The following is a 12,477-nucleotide window of genomic DNA, read 5'->3' as shown; positions in this document are numbered from 1 at the left end:
TTTATAAAGATGTTGAACTTTACCTTTACTTGACTTAATCAAGGAAGCCATAGCCCTGATTTTGCAAGACATGAGCAGGATCATTGATAACAGGGTAACGTTGAAGGCTCTCATTCATAAGGTAGTCACAAGCTGAGGTTGAGATGAGGGCAATTAACAACAACAGATTCTTGGCTCCATAGACATATGGATCTATACATTCTAGCAGTTATCATAGCCAATGAGGAATGCTGAGAGCTACATTATAACAACTTTCTTAGGCCCTCAAGATATCCACCATAGATCTACACTGTCTATACTTAAATATATGATACCCTCCACACCCAAATAAGTAAATTATAATCCATGTGCTGGTATAGCTGTACCAGGACCTCCAACTTCTTTTTCTTTCTTTGAGTGTTTGCATGTATTCCAAGGTTCCCTGCATTTTGCAATAAGGTGGCTTCCCTTAGTTTGCAATCATAGGGCCAATGACCCATCAATTATCATTATGTTCTTTAGTTCCGCCCCTTTTTCTGGGTTAAGGAGGGAAAAGGGGGACCTCTAGTTCAGTTCACACAGAGAAGTCTTTCGTACAGGACGTGAATCAGTTCCACCTGTAGAAAGCTTCATCTTTTACAGTTTTTGCTGGGGGAATCCAGTCCCACAGCTTTACAGCTCTTTTGCTGGGGGGGAATTCAGTCGCACAGCGCTACAGAGAAGCATAGCCTTTGCTGGGGGGATCCAGTCCCACAGCTTTACAGCCAGCCTTTGCTGGGAATTGAAGACCTTCTTTCCTCTTGGAAATCTACAAAAGGACTCTGTTTGGTAAGGACCACGCGTGGCAGCCATAACACAATTTGGAACTGGGTGTAGGGGCCCACGCCAGCAGAGCCTAAGACAGATTGCCCAGGTAGAGGTCAAGGATTTCCCTGATAGTGAAGAAACAGTTCATGAAGATAGTTGCCTGTCCCTTGTGGACAAGATTAAGAAAGCCACCAGTTGATTCAACGCCTTGAAGTATTTGTTTGATTTATTGAAGACCTAAGCACTAATAAAGAACTTTGTTAAACTTTCCAAGTTTCTAAAGACTTTGTTTAGGGAAATCTAAAGGGCCTCTCATCCGAGGCACCCCCGGCGTCCCGTTGAGCATACAGAACATGTCCTGTCTACAGACCTTTTCACAGGCTCAGCGTGTGACAGCACAATCCACAATGGCTATGCTGTAATGTGTGTGTATGTGTGTGTCTGTTAACTTTGCCTTTTTTTCCCTTGTAAGAGTCAACTGATAAAATCACCACCAAACAGAGAATTTGTCCACCTCACTTTGCCAGAAAAGGTATAAGGAAAGAATAAACTAAGCTCTAAGAAAGCTTCATTAGTCCTTACAATATTTAGGATAGAGAATTACGAAGGTCCAACTCCAACAAAACATGCTTATTGGTTCAACAACACTAAGCAAAAATGATTTAAAGGGCTGGAGGGGGTGGGATTTACATGGGCTGGGGGAACTAAGCAATTTTAGACCTAAAGGATGCATTTTTTTTTTACAAAAAAAGAGGAAACTTCTGTCCAAAACATGACATTGCTTGTATCCTTGATCTCAGAAAAAATTAAGGTTCTCTTCTTTTGAAATACAAATATGTTCATTGTCATGTTGCTGGAAAATGCATGTACAGCATTGCAGAGAGCTTCTGCCAAACGCACACAGATAAAAGCATTCCACGTGACCCTCTTGAGCTTGAAAGAAGATTAACAAACCACAACTTTGCTTTCACCGGAATAATAAACTTGTCAATTCAGAGTTAATATGGATGAAATTGCCAGTATACTGCCTCATTGGATCAAATTTGCACACACATAAGCATATCTGTGTTTTGCCAGGAGTGCTCCTATACACAATTGGCTGCCCTGTTTCAACCACGGGCCATTTTCAACAACATTAACTTTCAGGTTTAGATTTAAATACAACCAATTAGTTCATATCATCAACTCTTCTTGCCTCGTGGGGTACACAGTATGTCATTAGGTATTAACTCAATGACACACACAGAGAGAGAGATAGTTATGCACCCTTTGGGAAAAGCCCAAAAATTCTTAACAAATCTGGAAAGTCGGAAATGTAGATTGACTCTCAACTAAACAGCAATCTATATGCCTTGTTTAGAAGGGATGATAGCTCTGGACAACAGAAAATATTTATCTTTTATGCTTTTCTGGTCTCATGGTTTGTCTTTTCTTGTCTCAACAGGGTTTCTCAAAACCCGCAGGTATCAACAAGTTGTAAATGTATAATATAGTGCATGTCTTATAAAAGAAGCGTTGTGAAAATCCACAAATTTTATCTCATCAAAGTTACCATTCTATTACTAGCTGGCAAAAATAAAATTTCCTTGCCATTACCTTAGGGTTTTCCACAGATCCTCTTGGCCCAAAACTCTTCCACAACCTGCAATGTAAGAAGGAGTCACTGTTGAGATCTTAAGAAACCCTTGTTTTTTTATTATTATTATTATTATTATTATTATTATTTCTACAACCCAAAGAAAGTTTTGTTATTCAACCAGGATATCTCGTGCAATCCCCAGAGACCTCTAAGAGAACCCAAAGGTTTAGGGGAATCCCAACGAAAAAGCCCTACTCCTGATCAATGCCTGTCAGCCAGTAGAGTGTGACCTCACAGGATGCTTATCAGGATTTGGAGAGTGACATATTTCCTCAGAGGAAGAGGAGGAGGAGGAGGAGATGACGGCGAAATACACAAGCATGTGGACAACCCTGCTATATGCCTGCAAAACGTGGACTGTCTACAGACGTCACATGCAACTCCTGGAATGATTCCATCAGCGTTGTTTCCGGAAAATCCTGCAAATCTCTTGGGAAGACAAGCAGACAAATGTCAGCATGCTGGAAGAAGTAAAGACCACCAGCATTAAAGCAATGGTCCTCCACCATCAACTCCACTGGACCGGCCACGTTGTCCAGAGGCCCGAACACCATCTCCCAAAGCGAACTCATGAACGGAAAATGGAATGTGGATTGGCAGGAGAAGAGATTTAAAGATGGGTTCAAAGCCAACCTTATGAACTCTGGTAAGCCCTTGCCCTTGAGCGCTCCATCTGGAGGTCAGCTGTGACCAGCAGTGCTGTAGAATTTGAAGAGGCACGAATGGAGGGTAAAAGAGAGAAACGTGCCAAGAGGAAGGCGTGTCAAGCCAACCCTGACCGGGATCGCCTTCCACCTGGAAACCAATGCCCTCACTGCAGGAGAAGATGCAGATCAAGAATAGGGCTCCACAGTCACCCACCGCCACTACACTGATCTTGGAAGACAATCCTACTTGGACAACTAGGGATCGCCTAAGTAAAGTAAGTAACAAGAAGTGCAGCTTGTTTTGTTTACAATATTCAGATCCCCAAGCTGTATATTGTTTAAAACTCTGTAGTTGTGTGTTTTTATTCACATTTCATACCAATGTTTAAGTCTTTGAGTTTTGTCCTTCTCCTTATCTAGGGAAGTAAACCTTCATAAATTTCATTCCCACAGGCAAGAATTAATAAGTTTACCATTTATCTCCTCACCAGGAGAAAAAACATTGAAAATCACACAACTTGATAAATTATCGGCATATATATTACCAGCCATCCCCTGCCATGTGTTGCTGTGGCCCAGTCTGTGAATATGTGTTTTGTATGTGTAAATATGTGTGCATATGTGTATATATGTGTGTATGTGTGTATATATGGGGTTTTGTGCATGCATTGAAATGTTTTTTCTTTTGCTTTTTAAGTCTCTTCTGCTGTGTTTTTCAGTGTTTTTATGAGTGATGGTCACTTGTTGGCCTGATAGGTGTATTGTGTCCAAATTTGGTGTCAATTTGTCCAGTGGTTTTGGAGTTATGTTAATCCCACAAATGAACATTACATTTCTATTTATATAGATTGATTAAATATTTCTCTGTGTGTATATGTGCCAGAATTGATCAGTTAATTTAATCATTCCAAAGAGCTACCCAGCTGTTCTTCTCTCCAGTGGAAGCATGAACAGACCTCACTACCTCTGAGGATGCTTGCCATAGATGCAGGCGAAACGTCAGGAGAAATGCCTCTAGAACATGGCTCTATAGCCCGAAAAAACCCACAAGAACCTAATTTAATCATTGATATGCTAAACAAAAAAGAACTTAATTCTATTTTCAACAGAGGGGAAAATTTAGTAATTAATTTTACATTAAACTATTATTTAAATTTATGTTAAATGTCTGCACTAAAAGCATTACTGGAATATCTGTGGGAAAATACTATACAGTATGATCCTTTTTTTTTTTTTTTTGATAGACTCAATATCCATGAATCCACTTACCCACACTCCAAACAATATTCCCCTCCAAAGCATCTGTGGACCTCTACAGGTCCTTCAGTAATATTCTATAGTCAAAATATAGTCTCGCTATTATCTTTGGCTTCAAGTGTCAATGGTGAGAGATCCTCTAACACAGTGCTTCTCAACCTGGGGTCCCCAGATGTTTTTGACCTTCAACTCCCAGAAAACCTAACAGCTGGTAAACTGGCTGGGATTTCTGGGAGTTGTAGGCCAAAAACATCTGGGGACCCCCGGTTGAGAACCACTGCCATTCCACATGTATATGAAGATATCACTCTCAAACAATCTCAAAGAGTTGTTTCTAATTTAAGAGAAATGAATACATCACCTGTGACGGAGCGAGTAGCGCCAACTATGTATAGAACTGTTAGTTGTAAGATTTAAACTGTTGTTTCATGCTTAATCCTGCCCCCTTTTACCCTGCTTATGTATAGTTGTATGGATTGGTTGCTTGTAGCTGTCAATCAGTACTGTTTGGCTCCACCTCTTCCTGCAAGAGGGGAGAACTTCTTTTTTCTTCTTCATTCTGCCATCAGAGTTCCTATGATATGGAAGTGAGTAAAAGACTTGATTCTAAAGGACCCTGATTTAAGTTACCTCTTGGCACCAGTTCTGAGGTTTTTTACCCCTGGGACTCATGCTTTATGTCCAGATCGTCCTGGAGAATTATTGAGGAGACCCAGGCGCCTTCAAGCCAGTTCTTTTGGCACCAAAGGAAGATCCTGAATCTTCAAAACATAGGCCAAACTGAACTGGGCTGGCATTCACAGCCATTGAGGAAAGAGGAAACTTGGTGAGGCTTCTCAGCTTCAAACCCCTTGGACCCAGGACTAATTGAGACCGTAACGTATGTTTTCCTTCACCCCTCTAAAGTTTTCCAGCTCATTGCTTTGAAGAAATGACTTTGTGATAAATAAAACTTATTTTGAGCTGTTTACAGCGTTTTGGGTTTTTGGGAGTTCCAGTTTCCTATAGGAGGGCAAGAAGCAATCCCCTGGGGGAAAGATGCCACGTCCATCCCTCCTTTATTGAGAATAATAGCCCCCAGTCGCGAAGGCACATCACCATACATTAAAAAACATATTTTTCACTGTAGTATTTGAGAGGGCCTGATCGGTCACCCCAAGCATCTATCGTCCTTGTGGACTGCAGGATTCCTGGAGCTATGGAGTAAAGGAGGAACTGCCAAGCCTGAGTATTAATCAATTCACGAAGTATACAAACAAACAGTGCCTCTTAGCTTCCAGCCCTTCAAATTAATCATTAAAGGCTTTAATAGATTAATCCACCCATTAAGCCAATTAAGTCTTGCAAATGTTAATTGTTATTAGTGTTCCCAGCTCCAAAGAGTTTGAACAGGTAAGTTCTTCAGAGGAGGAGATACAGATAGAGATAAATAATTTCCTTAAAATCTGCACCAGTTAAATTAAAAAATGCTTATATTATTTTGAAAGGATTTGCAGATCTTTGGAGGTCTCTTACTCCTTGCTTTGGCAAAAGATGTGATAGTTGGGGACTTCAAGGTCAGTGTTCAAACCACTTCAAGTTTTGGCCCAATTTCTACCACTCAAAATGTTAGTATCCACAGGACAGCTCATGCATGGTTCAGTCTTAAACCCACAAGTTATTTGCCAGTTCTCCAGCAAGGTAGCTGTGCAGGTACAGCTGTACCAGGAGCTCCAATTTTGTTTGCTTTGCATTTAATGTTTGTTATAGTCCTAAGTTTCAGGGACTCCGCAGATAGGTGGCTTCTTTTGGCTGCAATCATAGGGCAAGCCACCTGTCAATTATAGTTAGGTTCCCTGGTCCCGCCCCCTTTTTGGGTTTTTAGAGGGAATAGGAGCCATTTTGGGCTCAGTTCACACAGAGAAGCTTTTCATGCAGGACATAACTCCAAGAGCTCCTGTAGAAAGCTTTGTCTACTACGGCTTGGCCGGGGAGATATACAGCCTACAGCTTGGCCGGGGAGAAAAGGTCCCACAGCTTGGCCGAGGATTTTGCAGCTACATAGCTCCTTTGCTGAGGGGATCCGGTCCCACAGCACTTCAGCCAGCCATCACTGAAACCTGAACTCCTTCTTTTCCCCTGGAAGTCTACAAAGCTCTGCTTGGTAAGGGTCACTCGTGGAAGCCAGAAGTAGTTGGTACCGGGTGCAGGGGCTCCACGCCAACAGAGGCAAAGACAGACTGCCCAGATTAGAAGTTAAGGATTTTCCCATTAGTTAATTACAGTTAAGAAGATAGTGCCTGTTCCTTGTGGACAAGATTGAGAGAGAGCCAATAGACTGTTAAGAAAGCCTTAAAGTACCTGTTTGTTTTCATTAATAAAGAACTTTGTTGGACTTACTTTAAGCCTCTACAGAACTTTGTGTAAGGAAATCCAAAGGCCTTTAATCTGAGGCAGCCCTGGCATCCTGTTGGGCACACAGAATTTATGTCCTGTCTACAGTCTGATGCACAGGCCCAGCGTGCAACAACACAGTAGCTACCAACTATCCTGGGCAAAAAAAGAGAAATTTCTGAGACACATTCCCAGGAAGTGTCTTCCACTCTTGAACACCTCTTACAGTCAGGGCATTCTTCCTTATGTTTAGGTGGAATCTCGTTCCGACCATTTGAATCAGTTGTTTTGTGTCCTAGTTTCTAAAGCAGCAGGATCTAACCTGGCTTCTTCCTCAATATGACATCCTTTAAAATAGTCAAACATGGTTCTCATGTCCCCTCTTAGCTTTGTTTCTCTTCTCCAGGCTAAATATACCCAGCTCCCTAAGTCACTCCTCACAAGGATTCATGGTTTCAAGACATTTGTCTATTCAGGAAACCCTCCTCTATCATATACACAAATGTAATTCTATGCTGCTTCATCTACAACAGTTTTCTCCAAAATCATAGCTTTTTGCATGTTTAGGGAGGAGATAAAATTCTATCTCAAATGCAACAAATTATTAATGCATCTCTCAGGAAGGGGAACTTTCCATCCTGTTTAAAAGAAGCTGAAAAAGCCTTCCCTAGATCCCCTGGAAATTAATAATTACAGATCAACAATATAACCTTCCTTTTTTGGGTGAAGTATTTGAAAATAGGGCTGGGTAACCACGGAAAAATTTGTTTCTAAACTCGATTCATTTTTAGGGGGTATTTGCGTTTCGTTTTTTAAAAGAATTCTGAAATTTTTCTTTAAAAAAGTTCAAAATATACGAAATTTTGTAAATTACGAAACAATTACGAAACAATAACGAATCGATTCGTTAATGGCGGACGCGATTGCGCAATATGCAAAAAAAACCCTCCAAATGGGACAGGGGGAACTTCTGAAGCTTCCCTCTCCCTCTGTTGTTGACTGTTGGTGTGATAATTTATTTTTTATCACTGATAAAACAAACAACAACCCTAAAACTTGCACCAGACATACGGAAACAATTACGAAACAATTTCGAAACAATTACGAAACAATTTCGAAACAATTACGAAACAATTACGAAATAAATTGAAAAATTTGTTTCGATTTTTAATTGCTCCTGCAAGGCTCAATATCAGATCGTAAGCTAATTTAAATACGAATTAATAACGAATTATGAAATTAATGAATGAAACCGCCCAGCCCTATTTGAAAAGGCAGTTGCCCTCCAACTCCAGGCTGTCTTGGATGACACACATATGCTTGATCCATTTCAAACCAGCTTCAGAGCAGCATACGGAGTTGAGACTGCTATGGTTGCCTTAATGGATGATCTCTGTCTCAACACCAAGCCCGGGGGGGGGGGGGGTGTCCCTGTTGGTGCTTCTAGACCTCTCAGTGAGCCTCAATACCATCAACCATCATATCCATCTGGAACCATGGAAAGGCTGAAAATTGGTGACACCGTGCTGCAGTGGTTCTGGTTGTCCCTCTTAGGAAGGTTGCAGATGGTGGTGCTTGGGAATAGTTGCTCCTCAAAAAGGAGCTATTATGCAGTATCCCACAAGGTGTCATTCCATCCCCAATACTTTTTAATATTTACATGAAACTACCGAGGGAGATAATCCGTAAGAATTGGGTGGGGAATTATCAGCATGCTGATGACACCCAAATATGTATCTCCATGCCTTCAAAAACAACTTCTGTGCTGTCGCACACTGGGCCTGTGCATCAGACTGTAGACAGGACATACATCCTGTGTGCCCAACGGGATGCCGGGGCTGCCTCAGATTAAAGGCCTTTGGATTTCCTTAAAACAGAGTCTTTAGATTGCTTAAAGGTTCAACAAAGTTCTTTATTAATGAAAACAAACAGGTACTTTAAGGCTTTCTTAACACTCTATTGGCTCTCTCTCTCAATCTTGTCCACAGGGAACAGGCACTATCTTCATAATTGTAACTAATAGGTAAATCCTTAACTTCTAATCTGGGCAGTCTGTCTTTGCCTTTGTTGGCGTGGAGCCCCTGAACCCGGTACCAACTGCTTCTGGCTTCCGCGAGTGACCCTTACCAAGCCGAGCTTTGTAGACTTCCAGGGGAAAAAGAATTCAGGTTTCCGTGATGGCTGACTGAAGTCCTTCAGCAAAGGAGCTGTAAGGCTGTATAACCCCGGCCAAGCTGTGGGCTGTATATCTCCCCGGCCAAGCCGTAGAAGACGAAGCTTTCTACAGGAGCTCTTGGTATTATGTCCTGCATGAAAGGCTTCTCTGTGTGGACTGAACCCAAACTGGCTCCTATTCCCTCCAAAACCCAAAAAAGGGGACGGGACCAGGGAACCTAACAATACTCGACAGGTGGCTTGCCCTATGATTGCAGCCAAAAGAAGCCACCTATGTGCAGCATCCCTGAAACTTAGGACTACAACAAACATTCAGTGAAAAGCAAACAAAATTGGAGCTCCTGGTACAGCTGTACCTGCACAACTTCACATTGCTGCCCTGAGTCCCCCTCTGGGGGTTGAGAACGGTGGCGTACAAATATTTGAAATGAAATAAATAAATTCAGTGTGTCTCCTCTGAATGAATGCCTGGAGGAGATAATGGGCCGGATGAGAAAAAACAAATTGACACTGAATCAAGGATCATCTGGAGATGGAGGTGTTGTCTTGTTGTCAACCAGTCCTGGATGGGTTACATTCCCCCTGAAAGAATGTATACATAGCTTGGGAGTGCTCCTGGACTCCTCTCTCCAAATGTCAGTGGCATCCCTCACAAGTAGATGCCTGTGTCAGTCTCTGCAGAATCTAGCCAGGAACAAAGACAACCCACAAAAAGGTTCTTTTGGAATTGGCTTTTATTGCTCCTGAACAGCCTGACTGCCCTCACAAGACAGTTGTGAGACACAGCAACAGAGAAAGAAGATTTAAGAAAAGGTGATCTATAGACTAGCAAACACAGCTCCAGTTTCTGATCTCCTGTTTTGGTCTTCCACCAGCGTGGTCCCACCACTAATGCAGTAGAGAGGCATCCGCATGGGCCCAGGTCAAGCATTTAATGCAAAGATCAGCCAGCCTCTCCCAGTAATAGGAAAACATGGTGAGATGCTCTTAGCAGCTTAATTGCCACTTGTCCAATGTTGCTGTGGCTCCTGACTGTCATTTGTGGCCTTAATATGCATCCAAGCAGAAATAACCCCTCTTAAACTCTCCCGTCACTATGCAAATGGAATATAATATAATTAGCAAGGAACGAAAGCCAGGGTCAACTACATGGAGGGATTAGGATTTTTTTTCCAAAATAAAAATCTGTCATGAGAATCTCTAATACATTCTAAGCCATCAAAGGTACTTTTGCAAAACTTTTTTCTCTTGAATATAGAATACTCCTAAGGTGACAAGACTGCAAAATTCAAAGTGTTGGAAAGGAGCAGGAGGAAAGATACTATATATATGCATGTATAAATTGACTTCATGTATAAATCGAAGAAAGATTTTTTGGCCAAAATTATGAGTTTTGGATAAATTCCAGATGCCGCACCATAGCAAAGGCAGTAGAGGGGTTGGTGCTTCTTTTAGACTCTCCCAGCTCTCACTTTTCACAAGGCTACTCACAAATGGATCCTTTTTTTTTTATAAGAGTTAAGATATAGTACTTACATTATCCCATGAATACGTCCACTAATGTTTGGGGATTGATTTTTTCACTAAAATTTCTAGACTTCTACATGAATATATATGGCTATTTGACAAACCACAAACAACTGCACTGCATCCTGTCAAATCCCAAAATCTGGAGGAAAGCAAGAGTCATTGCCATCTTGAAGCCAGGCAAAGACCGGAATGACCCAAAAAGCTACAGACCAATCTCCCTGTTGTGCCACCTCTACAAAGTTCTGGAGAGACTTATTTTGCATAGAATTACAGAAAAAATAGACCCATGTCTAAAAGGAGCTGTCTTCATAGACCTGTCAGCAGCCTATGATACTGTGAACCACCGCCTCCTCCTGAGAAAAATGTATAATATCACAAAGGACCACCACCTCACCCGCCTCATAGGAAACCTGCTACAAAACAGGAGCTTTTTTGTTGAGTTCCAGGGCCAGAGAAGCAGATGGCGGAAACAGAAGAACAGCCTGCCTCAGGGGAGCGTGCTTGCTCCATCCGTGTTCAACATCTACACAAATGACCAGACACTGCCAGAAGGGACAAAGAGTTTCATCTATGCTGATGATCATGCCATTACTGCTCAAGCAGGGAGCTTTGAGATGGTAGAACAGAAGCTTTCCGAAGCTCTAGGTGCTCTTACTGCCTATTACAGGGAAAACCAGCTGATCCTCAACCCATCCAAAACACAGACATGTGCCTTTCATCTCAAGAACAGAGAAGCATCCCAAGCTCTGAAGATCACCTGGGAAGGAATTCCACTGGAGCATTGCAGTGCACCCAAATACCTAGGAGTCACTCTGGACTGTGCTCTTACCTACAAGAAGCACTGCCTGAACATCAAGCAAAAAGTGGGTGCTAGAAACAACATCATACGAAAGCTGACTGGCACAACCTGGGGATCACAACCAGATACAGTGAAGACATCTGCCCTTGCACTGTGCTACTCTGCTGCTGAGTATGCATGCCCAGTGTGGAACACATCTCACCACACTAAAACAGTGGATGTGGCTCTTAATGAGACATGCCGCATTATCGCGGGGTGTCTGCGCTCTACACCACTGGAGAAATTACACTGCTTAGCCGGTATTGCACCACCTGACATCCGCCGGGAAGTAGCACCCAATAGTGAAAGGACCAAGACAGTGACATCTCCAGCTCATTCCCTGTTTGGGTATCAGCCACCACGTCAACAACTTAAATCTAGAAATAGTTTTCTAAGATCTACAGAGACACTCGCTGGAACACCTCAGCAAGCGAGAGTCCAAAAGTGGCAGGCTCAAACCCAGAACCTCAACCAATGACTGGAGTCCACAGCATGCGAGTGTGGAGAAGAGCAAACCACTGACCACCTGCTGCAATGCACCCTGAGCCCTGCCACATGCACCATGGAGGACCTTCTTGCAGCAACACCAGAAGCACTCCAAGTGGCCAGATACTGGTCAAAGGACATTTAATCAGCTACCAAACTCACAAATTTTGTATTTTGTCTGTTTGTTTGCTTTGTTCTGTTAGAAATGTAATATTAGCCCCTTCGCTAATGGTGTTTCGAAGAAAATTAAAAATTTGGCTGTTTGAACGGGCATTCGGATAAACAGTGCAATGAATATGATGAGTACAGGAACGGAATTACGGACGACGAATTGGATCACTATTCTAGTTACGAGATGTTATTGAGTTGTTATTGATGTGTCATTATTTTGTATACTATGTTCTTAATGGTTTTAAATTGTATATTGTCTTGATTGACGTTTTACCCTTGTTGTAAACCGTGTTGAGTCACCTGTTGTGCTGAGAAACTGCGGTATACAAGCAAAGTAAATAAATAAATAAATACATAATTTGACTGGTTGTCCTGACATGACAAATAAAACAAACCACATCTCCCACTATAGACCAACTTAGACACTATGGTCATCACGGGAGGCCCTGCTCTTGGTACCACCCCCATCCCAAGCACAGCTGGTGAGAACAAGAAAAAGGGCCTTGTCCGTGCCCCCCTCCACCTCTAGAACTCCCTTCCTAAGGAGTTAAAGATGGCCCCCTCCCTCATCACTT

General features: G+C 42.2%; 1 protein-coding gene across 2 annotated transcripts in view; it reads right to left on the bottom strand.

Moving 5' to 3' along the window:
* The window catches only part of TSNARE1 (t-SNARE domain containing 1), a 565,931-nt gene that overhangs the window by 474,749 nt on the left and 78,705 nt on the right, over positions 1-12,477 (bottom strand). The window contains exon 2 of one of the 2 annotated variants that reach the window (XM_067467251.1): positions 2,383-2,428. The exons of the other annotated variant lie outside the window; for it this stretch is intronic. The gene's annotated coding sequence lies outside the window, so the exon portion shown is untranslated. The remainder of the gene's footprint in view (positions 1-2,382; positions 2,429-12,477) is intronic. 2 annotated transcript variants of the gene reach the window in all.

This window comes from Anolis sagrei, chromosome 4 (assembly GCF_037176765.1).
Source record: "Anolis sagrei isolate rAnoSag1 chromosome 4, rAnoSag1.mat, whole genome shotgun sequence".
Lineage (NCBI taxonomy): Eukaryota > Metazoa > Chordata > Lepidosauria > Squamata > Dactyloidae > Anolis > Anolis sagrei.
Note: the sequence above shows the minus strand (reverse complement) of the source record. Positions and strands in the feature narration are given on the sequence as shown.